Source organism: Silurus aristotelis (assembly GCF_946808225.1).
Source record: "Silurus aristotelis genome assembly, chromosome: 4".
NCBI lineage: Eukaryota > Metazoa > Chordata > Actinopteri > Siluriformes > Siluridae > Silurus > Silurus aristotelis.
Genome location: NC_139577.1, coordinates 30,037,461 through 30,051,166, shown reverse-complemented (window position 1 = coordinate 30,051,166; position 13,706 = coordinate 30,037,461). Strand labels below are relative to the sequence as shown.

The 13,706-nt window shown below is 36.7% G+C and overlaps 1 protein-coding gene across 1 annotated transcript in view; it reads left to right on the top strand.

Moving 5' to 3' along the window:
* Positions 1–9,400, top strand: part of LOC310724573 (uncharacterized protein) — a 34,430-nt gene extending 25,030 nt beyond the window's left edge. The window contains exon 13 of the mRNA XM_083538807.1: positions 6,831–9,400. The gene's annotated coding sequence lies outside the window, so the exon portion shown is untranslated. The remainder of the gene's footprint in view (positions 1–6,830) is intronic.
* The last annotated feature ends 4,306 nt before the right edge of the window (positions 9,401–13,706 follow it).

Genomic DNA, 13,706 nt, shown 5'->3' with positions numbered 1-13,706 from the left:
ATAACAAAAAAGTGTGAAACAACTGAAAAATGTCATATTGTAGGTTCTTCAAAGTAGCCACATTTTGCTTTGATTACTGCTTTGCACACTCTTGGCATTCTCTTGATGAGCTTCAAGAGGTAGTCACCTGAAATGGTCTTCCAACAGTCTTGAAGGAGTTCCCCGAGAGATGCTTGGCACTTGTTGGCCCTTTTGCCTTCACTCTGCGGTCCAGCTCACCCCTAAACCATCTCGATTGGGTTCAGGTCCGGTGACTGTGGAGGCCAGGTCATCTGGCGCAGCACCCCATCACTCTCCTTCTTGGTCAAATAGCCCTTGATGCCTTCAGTGTGACTCTACAATTTTCATAGTCATGAAAATAAAGAAAACTCTTTGAATGAGAAGGTGTGTCCAAACTTTTGGTCTGTACTGTATATATATATATATATATATATATATATATATATATATATACACTATATGTATACTAAAGGTTTAATATATATATTTATGTACATTTATACACTAAAGTATTGCAAGTTTTCCCTTTGCTCTGTATTTGCTTTGTTAGCTGCCGATAACAGGTTCAGACTTTAAAGTGTCTGAAGAGTCGGATGACAGAGGAAATGTCCACTTGAAGACGTGTACACACGCGCACGTGCACACACACACACACACACACACACACACACTCACTAGTTGATAGACATTGATAGACATGTCCTTATTTCTCCCAGAGGCTCATTTTCTCAAACTTGAAAAATTTGCTATGATTTGTAATTGACAGACTTGTGACATTCCAGATGAAAGCAAGTCGAAAGTTTCATAGCCTTCCACAAAAATGTTTTGCAGGTCGATACTCCGCGTACATGACACATGCTGTATATACGAAAACTGAGTTATTTTATAGTATTTTAAAACAGCAAATTTAACAATATTTGTAGCAATGCACTTGTTCTAATATGTTTGTTTTTTTTATGCTGTTTATCAGTACAGAATTATTTGTCTGATCACGTTACAAATGTATAAAGTAACACTTTCTGTAATTACATGTTTATTTAGAGGTTATGGAATGAATCACCACATCCTTTCGGGCTTTTCGATGTTGGTGGATTGAAATTTCCCAATTTATATTATTTAGGGCCATCTGTTTTTGTGTTGGTACCTTAATCAGTATGCATTTTTTTATAATGAATTTGAAAAATATATAATGCTAATAACATTATGGTAATTGCAATGCAATCGTATTATTTTTAAACTAGCAATGTGATTTCCTGACCATTCATGAAGCCACATAAGTAACAGATATTGTTTGGGTAAAGAAGGTAGATAAGCTTTTAACAGACAGACAGACAGACAGACAGACAGACAGACAGACAGACAGACAGACAGACAGACAGACAGACAGACAGACAGACAGACAGACAGACAGACAGACAACGAGTGAGAATGTTAGAAGTATAATGACAAAATGAGAGAAAGAGTTATACGGTGAAAATATTTTGTGTGCACGCATGAATTGATAGAGCGATGGATAGAGAGATTGTGTTGCACTGAAAGTTGAAGTGAGAGTGTGTTACAGGAACAGTGACGAAGTGAATGGAAGAGGTGGGTGGCTTTAGGCCATGAGCACAGGTGTGTGTGAGTTTCATCTGAGAATTTTGAGCATTCCAATGTCTTTAAGTTTTTGGGATATTTGATCGTCCACTAAGAAAAAAAATATTAATTGTATCAGTCAAAAACAGACCAGGATCAGTCAACAAAACTGATGTCTGAAATATATACATTAGTTACTCTCTACGGACAAAGGTATTGAGACACCTGACCTTATATGGTTCCTCTCTGTTACGACAAAGCTGGAGTCACACAATTGTATAGGATGTCTTGAGATGCGGTATAATAAAATTTTGTGTTCACTTGAACATGGAAACCCAAACCTGTTCCTGCATGGCAATGCTCCTGTGCACCAAGTAAGCTACATAAAGATATGGTTTACATGGTTTGGATAGAAAGATTTAATGTGGCCTGTTATAGAGCACTAATCTCAACGCTATTGAACAACTTTGGGATTAATGTGAACACTGACTGTACCCCAGGCCTCCTTACCTCGCCTACATCAGTACCTGCCTTTACTAACACCCTTGTGGCTGATAAAACTGGCTGATAAAACTAAATGTCCACAAGCACCATACTTATGACCAGGTGACCCAATACTTTTGGCAATATGGTGTATCCCAGTCCAAAGATGAATTGGAGTAAATGACAATGGCTTACAGCTCCAGTCATCATGAACAGTTTTACACTCCATCAGTGAACAATGATTGATCTATAATGAATGGACTTTCAGGTGTCACCCAAATGAGGTTCCCTTCTAAATCTGGTTCCTCTCAAGGTTTCTTTCTCATACAGTCTCAGGGAGTGTTTCCTTGTCACCATCACCTATGTCTCCCTAATTTATTAATTTATATATTTCTAATCTATTTAATTAAATAAAGCTGTATTAAGACAATTTCCATGGTTTAAAGTGCTAAACAAATTGAATTGAATTGAATTGAGTGTAATTGAATTTTGTGCAGTTTTAGCTTCCTTACAGGAAACCATAATTCTTAGTTAGTATAAAAGTTACCGCAGAATCGCAGGTTCGCACACGCCAACAAATAACCCAGTCCTTGTAAATTCTTGCTCTTATATGTAAGGTAAAGGGGCTTATTACTTTTTAGTTCACTGCAAATTCTTCCTTCACATATCCTAGTGATGTTGGGAAGCTGTCGTACAGTCTCACGGCATTTCATGATATAGTCATGAACTTTCATCTATTGATTAGTGTTCATGGACACAAATTTCCCTCTTCAATTGTGTCACTCAGCACGACTGCCTCCCATCTGACTCCGTCTCCATAGCTATGAAGGCATCGGATCATGGGTGATGCTGACAGAAATGCCAATGGTAATCTTTTTTCCCTTTTTTTTAGGCAGAAAATATAGGGCTAGGGCAAAGATTTGGGTTATACTTTAATAAATGTGTGCGTCTCTAATTAGTCTCCTTAATTAACCGGGAGAATATATTTACCGTATTTTGACTGGCCCAAGAGTGGCAGCTTGTAACTCAGTAACCCATTTCCCTGTTGTTAGTTTTCAGTAGTTAATGTTCCCAGCATTTACATAATCATTTTTTGCAATTGTAGTAAATCAGGGCCTAAAACCTACATTCACTGACAATAAAATTATTTATTTCAGTAGCCTGTCGCAACAGATCGTCCTGTAGGTTTTGTTTAAAGAGCACTGATTCCCACAGGGCAGGATTCTACAAGCTAGTGTATGAGCTAATACCCATCACATCCCTATCTCAGTGCACAGACACACTGACCTCTCTCAATGCCCCTGGCTGTTAGTTTCACCTGTTCACATGGGCTGAGCTTTGTTTAAACCCCCTCAGGCCCCTCCATTGGTTTCTTCTGGGTACTCTGGTTTTCTCCTACTTCCTAATTGACCGAATGTCAGTGGTAAATTATTAGTAGTGCCTAGTGTCAGGCTGTTATTCTGTTCATGGGGTTTATAACATATCAGCATGTTAACAATCTTCAGAATCATGACGCTGTTTACCATCTCTGTCTATGAAATGTTGGTTCCAGAGCTCTAAAAGAGCCTCTTCTGCAGTGACCCTCAGAGTTCATGTCCTGCTGTGTGCAGCATAGCAGGGCAAGCTATGATCAAATGGGCGCTGAAAGACAGTCAAGTCCTTCTGCACATATCTGCCCTGCACATCATGGCCACATTCCACACGCTAGCACTGACAGCTCGAGCCCAGAAATCACCAACACTAGGTTCCTTTTTTCTTTAAAAAATTAGAAACGGTGAAGCTCCTGTAGTGAATATGTTCTGAATAGAATTAAAGAAAATGTTTAGGAAGAAAATTGTGAGTATGGATTTGAATAATAGTTCTTGTTAAAAAATTACAGAGCAAATTATGAGAGCAAACAAATGTATATGGTTGGAAAGTATAAAATATTGTGGGGAAAAAATACTTCAATCCAGTTTATAGTTACTTATCCATCAGTTTTTGATCCACTGAACCAGAGATGCCCAAACTAGGGCCCTTTGATTAGATTTGGCCCACAATGATACATATGAGAAATGGGAGACAAAGCAAAAAAAATATAAAAAATGTATTGATGCAGATCTTTATTTCTAATTTAACATTAAATAAAATTTTTAAGCTGCAAAAAAATAAATATAGAGAATATGAATGAATATTGACTTATTTTATGCACATGAGTACTTCAAGGTGCAAGTACTGTTGCACTCTGTATTGTTTGCTGTTTTGAGAGAATCATCAGCTTTCTAAAAGCATGGCGATGAATACATTCACTTTCAGCCACAGCCCTTCAATTGTGATTTTGGCCCTTTATAGGAAAGGTTTGGGCACCTCTGTACTAAAAAGATCAATGATGAAATTGTGCTTTATGGAAAAAAAAACCCAACAAAAAGTTGTAAATGTAATAACAGTAGGACTTGATTGGGGAATCACCCTGTTACATTACGGAAATATTCCCCATTCACTTCCTTGTGATTCCTTTGCACTGACTTTGACTGGTTTGAAAGCCCACAAATATAAAAAAGAAACAAAAAAAGATTGAACTAGTCACTTTATTTCAAGTTTCAGACCAAGTTTAATAAATCCAGCCAATGAAACCAAATGCCTATAGCCAGAGCCGAGGACAAGGTTATTCGAATGTGGCTCTTGGATTAGCATCCAGGTTTCTCCCACCTTAATAAATCCCCTGAGGAATGCTTTTTTTTTAGCTGCTCCACAGTTGGGTCAAAGCTGGTCTGATCCTTATCTCTGCATCAAGCTCAGTACTCTGGATTGTTCACCTCCAGCCAAGAGCAAATTTGGTGCTGCTAAGTTGTGTGTATATTTTGTATTTAAATAAGTAATCGTGACTTGTTAAAGTACCTATGAATGAGTATAATTTTAATAAAATTTTGAATTCTTTTATTAGAAATTCTAAAAGCAATGAGGGACATATTTTAGTTGCATTAATTTTTCAAACAGATGTCATGTTCTGGGGTCGAATATCTAAGGTAAAATTTTTGCAAAGGTATATAAGTATATGGGGAAGTGGTGGCTCCAGCGGTTAAGGCGCTGGGTTGCCGATCGGAAGGTCTGGGGTTCAAGCCCCGGTATCGCCAAGCTGCCACTCTTGGGCCCTTGAGCAAGGCCCTTAACCCTCTATGCTCCGGGGGTCCCTTACGAGGGAAATATCAAGGTCCGTGACGTCGGAGTGACGTGGGGCCGCCTTCCCGTGGGCTCACCACCTGCAGGAGGGACCGTAAGGGACGGTGCTGTGAGGATTGGGCAGCAGTCGAAGGCGGGGGCCTGCTTAGACTGCTGCCCCCACGACCCGAATTACGGATAAGTGGGAGAAAATGAATGAATGAATGAATATAAGTATATGTACAGTACAGACCAAAAGTTTGGACACACCTTCTCATTCAAAGAGTTTTCTTTATTTTCATGACTATGAAAATTGTAGATTCACACTGAAGGCATCAAAACTATGAATGAACACATGTGGAATTATATATGGAATTATATACATAACAAAAAAGTGTGAAACAACTGAAAAATGTCATATTGTAGGTTCTTCAAAGTAGCCACCTTTTGCTTTGATTACTGCTTTGCACACTCTTGGCATTCTCTTGATGAGCTTCAAGAGGTAGTCACCTGAAATGGTCTTCCAACAGTCTTGAAGGAGTTCCCTGAGAGATGCTTGGCACTTGTTGGCCCTTTTGCCTTCACTCTGCGGTCCAGCTCACCCCTAAACCATCTCGATTGGGTTCAGGTCCGGTGACTGTGGAGGCCAGGCACCTCATCACTCTCCTTCTTGGTCAAATAGCCCTTGATGCCTTCAGTGTGACTCTACAATTTTCATAGTCATGAAAATAAAGAAAACTCTTTGAATGAGAAGGTGTGTCCAAACTTTTGGTCTGTACTGTATATTTATACAGTATATATATATATATATATATATATATATATATATATATATATATATATATATATATATATATATTTATATATATAATGTATAAAGCTTGAAAAACATAGAAGAGTATAATGCAGACTTGAAGAAAAACATTAGTTATTTGGACATGCAATATGTTATAAAATGTAGAAGATATAATCTGATGAACTGCTAAAATCTAGGGTGTAAATGTCTATAATAAACCTAATGGTGCATATGTGTGTAATGTACAAATGTTCTAATATCTGTAAAAGCATTCAGCCCCCGATCAAGTCTAATAATTTTTCATATTTAATTCATATAAATATATTTGATGGATGGAACTATACTGAATAGACATTCTGTGCCACTAAGATGAGGATGGGTTTCCTTTTGAGTCTGGTTCCTATCAATGTTTCTTCTTCATGCCATCTTTCTTTGCAACAGTCACCACTGGCTCATTTATTAGGGATAAACTTACAAATACAAGTAACAAACGAAACTTCATTCAAACTGTGCATTTTTTTTTTATACAACTTTATACCACTTCATCTATGTAAAGCTGCTTTGAGACAATGTCCATTGTTAAAAGTGCTATACAAATAAAAATGAATAGAATTGAATTAAATATACTTTATACATCACCACTGTAATTTGTTTAAAATAAAGGCCTTTGATAAAGAAAGAAGCTCTGACCTCCAGATCATTTTTCCAGAGCCATAACCATTGGGCTACCTCTTCTATAATAAATGCTATAAATGTACTTTATACGCAGCTCAATTGGGGGAAAATTGTTAACACCTGTGATTTATGTATTTTTGTGTGATTTTTTTTCTTTCTACAGACTGAAGAGGAAATGTCTTACGGATCCTATAGAAACTGGGGGAAAAGAAGGAAAGTATGCAGAAATTAAATATACAGGTGCATCCTAATAAATTGGAATATCATTAAAAAGTGTATTTTATTAATTCAATACAAAGAGTTAAACTCGTGGATTACATAGATTTATCACACACAGACTGATATATTTTAAGTGTTTATTTATTTTATTTTTTTGATGATTATGGCTTAGAGTTACTTAAGATCAATACAAAATAGAAAGTAAATAAAAACATTTTCAACACAGAAGTGTTGGATTATTAAAAAGATGTACATGTACAGAACTCAATACTCGGTTGGGGCTCTCTTTGCATAAGTTACTGCAGTGGCATGGAGGCGATCAGTCTGTGAAGCTGCTGACTTGTTATGGAAGCACAGGTTGCTCTGATAGCGGCCTTAAGTTCTTCCAGGTTGTTGGATCTGGTGTCTCATATCCTCCTCTTTACAATACCCCATAGATTCTCCATGGGGTTTAGGTTGGGCGAGTTTGCTGGCCAATCAAGCACATGGATATCATGGTCCTTTAACCAGGTATTAGTACTTTTGGCAGTGTGGGCAGGTGCCAAGTCCTGCTGGAAATTTAAATCAGCATCTCCATAAAGCTGGTCAGCAGAGGGAAGCATGAAGTGCTCTAAAACTTTCCTGGTAGATGGCTGTGCTGACCTTGAACCTGATACAGTGGAACACCAGCAGATCACATGACTCCCCAAACCACCACTGACTGTATAAACTTTACACTGGACCTAAAGCAACTTGGATTCTGTGCCTCTCCTCTCTTCTTCCAGATTCTGGGACCTTAATTTCCAAATGAAATGCAAAATTTCCTTTCAGCTGAAAATACGACTTTGGCCCACTGAGCAACAGTCCAGTCCTTTTTGTCCTTTACCCAGGTAAGACACCTCTGAAGTTGTCTCTGGTTCAGGAGTGGCTTGACACAAGGAATGCGTCAGTTGTAGCCCATGGATACGTCTGTGTGTGGAGGCTCTTAAAGCACTGACTCCAGCTGCAGTTCACTCTTTGTGAATCTCCCCAAATTCTTGAATAGGCTTCGTTTCACCTTTTTCTACCACATTTTTTCCTTTCATTCAACTTTCCATTAATGTGCTTGAATTCAGCACTCTGTGAACAGCAGCTTCTTTAGCGATTACCTTTTGTGTCTTAGCCTCCATGTGCAGGGTGTCAATGATTGTCTTCTGGACAACTGTCTAGTTAGCAGTCTTCCTCCATGATTGTGTAGCCTGAACCAGACTCAGACACTATTTAAAGGTTCAGGAAACCTTTGCAGGTGTTTGGATTTAATGAGCTGAATGGAGTGTGACTCCACGAGTCTCCAATATTGAACTTTTTCACAATTTTCTAATTTTCTGAGATACTGAATTTTGGGTTTTCATCAGCTCTAAGCCATAATCATCCAAATTAAAAGAAATAAACACTTGAAATGTATCAGTGTGTGTGTGATAAATCTATGTAATATACACGTTTCACTTCTTGTATTAAATTACTAAAATGAATCAACTTTTTAATGATATTTTAATTTATTGAGCTGCACATGTACACTACATGGCCAATAGAATGTGGACATTTAACTAGAACACCCATATGTGTGTCTTTAAATTTGGAACCATAGAATTGTATTGAATGTCTTTGTAATAAATAGGACCCCCAGCTACTCCAGGCCTCCTTACCCAAGTTCTTGCGCTCTCATAACAATAAAAACAAATCCCTAATATAAAGTTGTCCACATACCTTGGGACTATTGTGTATTAAGGTTTGGTATTATCACAATGTATTGATATACATTGTACACATAAATTATTAAATATGACAAAAATAGCCTATGCTCTCAAATACATATATAAAACAAAAAGTAACAAAAGTTTGTGGACACCTGACCAGACTTCTTTGTGTTTTTTAAACATACCATTCCACCATCCTGTTTCACTTCACATCTTCCACTCCATCTCTTATTAACAATGTCTTCATGGAGCTGGAAGTTGTCATGCTGGAACAGGTTTGGATTGTGTAGTTTAGGTAAAGAGAAAATTTAATACTACTGCATCCAATTCTATAAAATCGTGTGCTTCCAGGTTTGGAAATGACCACATATTGTTGGAAAAGTCAGGTGTCCCTATTCTTATATTCTTATTAATTTACAATACTATAATGCTTATAATGTCTCTCTGAATTAGATATTCTTTTTGACTTGCAACTTTAAATAATAACTTTTACATAAAACATCATTTCACTTTTATTCCACTTTGTATATAAGCACTTAACAAATAACAAATACGGCATGATGTATGATGTGTTGCATTTCTACTCCGAAATTAAATTATTTTCTTTTAAAAGCATGTCCAAAACCAATTCCATAATAATTGACTTTTTACTTGTAAAAATATTTTTAATATTGAATCTATTTAAAGTGACATATAAAGTTTGGAACATATGTACAAAACAAGAATAGTTCATTTTATTACAAATTATAGCATCTATAAAGTGTAATTTTGCTCAAATGCATATTTCAAGAAATAAAAATGAGAAAAATATTCATGTTTTATGGTACAAATAAATTACAAAACACACTCCTGAAAACCTTCCCATGTGGGAAAAATGATACAACGAGCTAGACACAGCTAGACTCAATTCATAAATGGCAAATAAAAATCAGAAAATCTTCACCTTATACCAAATCACACACAATTTTCTACCAGTCTACAGAAACCTGAGATTTGCCATATTGCAGGCACAATCTTCTGGAATGCTATTGCGGAAAAATAAATTAATATCTGTGTTGGAAATTACGACAATCAACAATATGGTATAATAAAAATTGGCTTACTTCACTTACCTTTTCTGGAAAAACATGACTAATTTTTTATAATGTCAGTTTTATATATATATATATATATATATATATATATATATATATATATATATATATATATATATATATATATATATATATATATATATATATTTTTTTTTTTTTTTTTTTATGTATTACAATTACTGTAATTTTTTTCTGTCATTTTTCTTCCACTTAATTTGTTAATGCATTACATAGTTGTGTCTTGTAAACCTCGTCTTTCTGTTCTCAGTTTTGTGTCTAATGTATAAATGTATAACATTTGATTGAATTTTTAAATGTATAACATTTGGTTGTGTATTAAATGTTTACTGTATATAACCTATAACTCTATTTATATATGGAATTTTAGGTTAATTTTACTTATCATAGTTAATGCCACTATAAATCCAGGGGTTTCAACTGAGAGCTGCCCAGTTTTGGTGAGCTGGTGAAACCTGATCATGAGACCAGTATTTGTTTATTAGATATTTGCGACTTTGTTTCTTTTTCCGGATGTTTAACTCTCAAAGCCCTAAACTTTTATTAGAAATTGTTGCAGGCGGCGACTCTAAATGGCTGCTGGGAGACGTTTTGCTGTGAGGCGAGCAGCCATTAAAACACTTCCGTGCTTTGTAGCTGATGGGAGGGTTAGATAGGAACAAGCTCCCCCTGCATACTTTGTCTCTTAAGTGTCTCCTCCTTGCCAGGTAGTGTCCGGAAAATTTTATTGGTTTGTACTTATTGTAAATAGGAATGATTGCTGGGAATGATTGCTTTGTTGTTCAGGTTTAAGAGGATGAATGATTAAAGCTGCATTTACTGTAAGCTGGTTGTACACTGGGCCCTTTCATTTTAATGTGGTAACTTGTCACACTCTTTGACATGATCACAAAAAAAGATTGAATCCTAAAAATAAGACTGAGTTAAAACATAATCTTGGTGTTAGATGTCAAAAGGGATTACAAATCAATAAATTATATATGGTTTAATCATTTCAGATTTGGTTTTATTGCCTATAGACATGTAGACATTTTTTTAATCTAGCATGGTTTAGTCAGTGTGATGCTCGGGTAAAACAAAATAGGTAGTAGCATCTGATTATCCCTCTCTTACACACACACACACACACACACACACACACACATTATGTCTCTTACACTTTATTTGTGTGTCTTTAAATGCTTTCCGTTTTTTTTTCTCTGTCCAACACCCAACATAAACGCCAGGTGCAAGCACACTCTCTCAACATCAAGCGCTAAAAGACAGGAATTAGCTGCCCCTGTAAATTCCAATCTAAGTACACCTGATCATATTGCACATCATGCTGTGGAGAGAAAGAGATTTAAACTAAAAGATTTAGGTATAGTCATTTTTAATGTGAAAGATGAACGTGTAGAAAAAATAATGAACGAAGACAATGCAGCAGAAGAACAGAATGAGCAACAACTTAAGCTGGTGGTTTGCTTTTATAGGAAAACGATCAACACTGAGGTCTGATGTCATCTGACGCCATTTTACACGCCACCCTTGAATTATATCGAATAACTGTACATCTCAAATTGTTTAGATGATTTCATCGTTTATATTTTTAATTAACATGGTGTACATACTTTTTTTTTAGGAGATCCAAAATTGTTTCAACATGGCGATTCCCTTCTGCACAATATGCTTCACGTTTGTTCGGAGTGAAAGATCTTCAGTGGCTTCCTACTGTATAAAGTTCTGCCCACAACACTATTGAACACCTGTGTGATGAGTTAGAATGAATGTACCCCAGGCCCTACATCAGTACCTGACTTTTCTCATGCCCTTCCTTGTGGGCAAATCTCCACAAGCACACTCTGAAATCTAGTGGAAAAAAAAATGGAGGTTTTTCTAACAGCTAATGAAGACTCAATGTGGAATGGGATGTTTAAAAAGCACAAACCAATCTTATGCCCTTCTTGTTAGAATTCCTCAAACATTTGTCTATTTAGTGTACTTGCTACCTCACTAACCTTTCTTTTCTCTCTTTCTCTCTATTAAAGTTTTTTCCCTCCCTGGAAAAACAAACTGATAAATATCTTTTTCCTTAAAGAAACCTTCACATGTTAAAGCATTATTATCAGGTTTGGTCTGAGCCTGTCCAACATACGTAGAGAAATGAAAACATTTCAGGAAGAAACTATTGGATAGACATGTGATTTGAATTACAACCAGCACCAGAACAGGTCATAATTACTGCCATGAAAACCTTATCACCAATTTCTGAATAATCAAAAATTCAGCATCTTTGTGGAATAGGCCAATACGATAACTTGTTATAGAAAAAATTCCATTCTACCAAGGTGTTATATTAGCGCTCTGGTTCCTACTTGACTCCACATTAAATCTGGTGATGAAAACACCCAAGTAGCCTGATCCCACACGCAAACAACTTGATCCAACAGAAGACTTGAGTGTTCGTGAGTGACCAGGGACTTATGACTCTGGATAAGCGGTGAGAAAAGAAGGGTGGAGGTAGCGGAGGAATGCAAGAGAAGACCGCAGCACAGAGAGATCGGTGCCAGCATGCTGGCACAGGCAGAATTTTCCTAGCTCTCCAGTCTCTTGATCCAAATGGGTAAAGAATCCCAGGATCCTCTATTTATACAGTGTGTATATTTACAGTGGCGAATGGTTCGGATGCTGCAAAGTGCGAAAGCAAAGAGAAAGTGTTGCCCTCCTTAATGGGGGAGAGTTATTCTAAGCAGTGAGAGGTGTAAGCTGATGTGTTAGTGACGTTGCTGTGGCTTTCAGGGAGTGGGGCAGTAAAGCCTTGCCCCGGTCTGACATTCAGAGCATGGTTCCCGCCTGTCCATAACCATTCTAAGACTATTTATACAAAAATAGTTGCCAGTAATCAGAGTTCAATATTAAGTGTGCCATGGCAACCAAAATTGTCAAAGTGTGAGCTGGGAAAATACCATGGCCAATGTGGCACTGGAGTTACCAAAAATGTTGATGCTATGTGACTTATGTAAAAAGGCATTTCTCACTTTATGCTATGTTTATTACCTAGCAGTGCTGTATCTCATAGGCCCTGGGTTTGGATTTATAGAAAAACAGTTTATCAACTACCTGCTAAAATATAACAGTTGCTCTTAATGTCAGATGAGAGATGAAACATGAGATACTATATGAATGTATCATAGTAATATTACTTTTTTGGTTCATCAACAAACAGTTTTATTACACAGCTGAGGTTCTGAAACTGATGAGGCTTAGGAGAATGAAGGAGTTTATGGAGTTAATGGAGTCTTTAGGGTTTTCATCCCAAGAAAGTCTTTAGGACAGCGAAGTGTGAGCTGTTGTCAAATTGCAGTAGTGAAAAAGTTGAATAAAAACACTTCAGGACATGCTGTTATGGAAAAACAATCCACAATGTGTCCTTAAATGTTTTATTTCATATCAACTGCAGCTTAATACTTCAAGAACAATGTAGCCTGCATATCGTTCTCATTTTCATTCTTGCATTTCTCAATCTAAAACGCAAATAGCATACTCATGTAAACTAAGAAAGACTCTATATGGCCACCTTAAGGTCTTTAGGGAATTTTTTTAATGTTCATAGAAGTGACAAGTGTTGAATGGCAGACATTTAGCTTTCAACAAGCTTGACATGCATGTTCATTTGACCATAGCTGGCAATATCAACATCCACCATGACTGCATTGACAAAATGATGTGCATATTAGCATACTTGTGAAATAACTGCAGGGGATAGGGGTTCACCGGGGTTAGAGATTTTTCTTTTTATCATCATGCAAGACAATGACACGTATGCATGACTGATCTCTGCAGCTGGAGGCACTACAGCCATACTTCATCGCAACTATATGGACCTTAAAGCTCCTCTTAGATGACTCATGGGTAGATCGTTTCACTTCCACAGCAAGGATTTTTTTATTCATTTTTTAAATAAAATTTGTTTGCCAGAGGCAATAAGTTTGTGATACAAATGATTAGTTAATG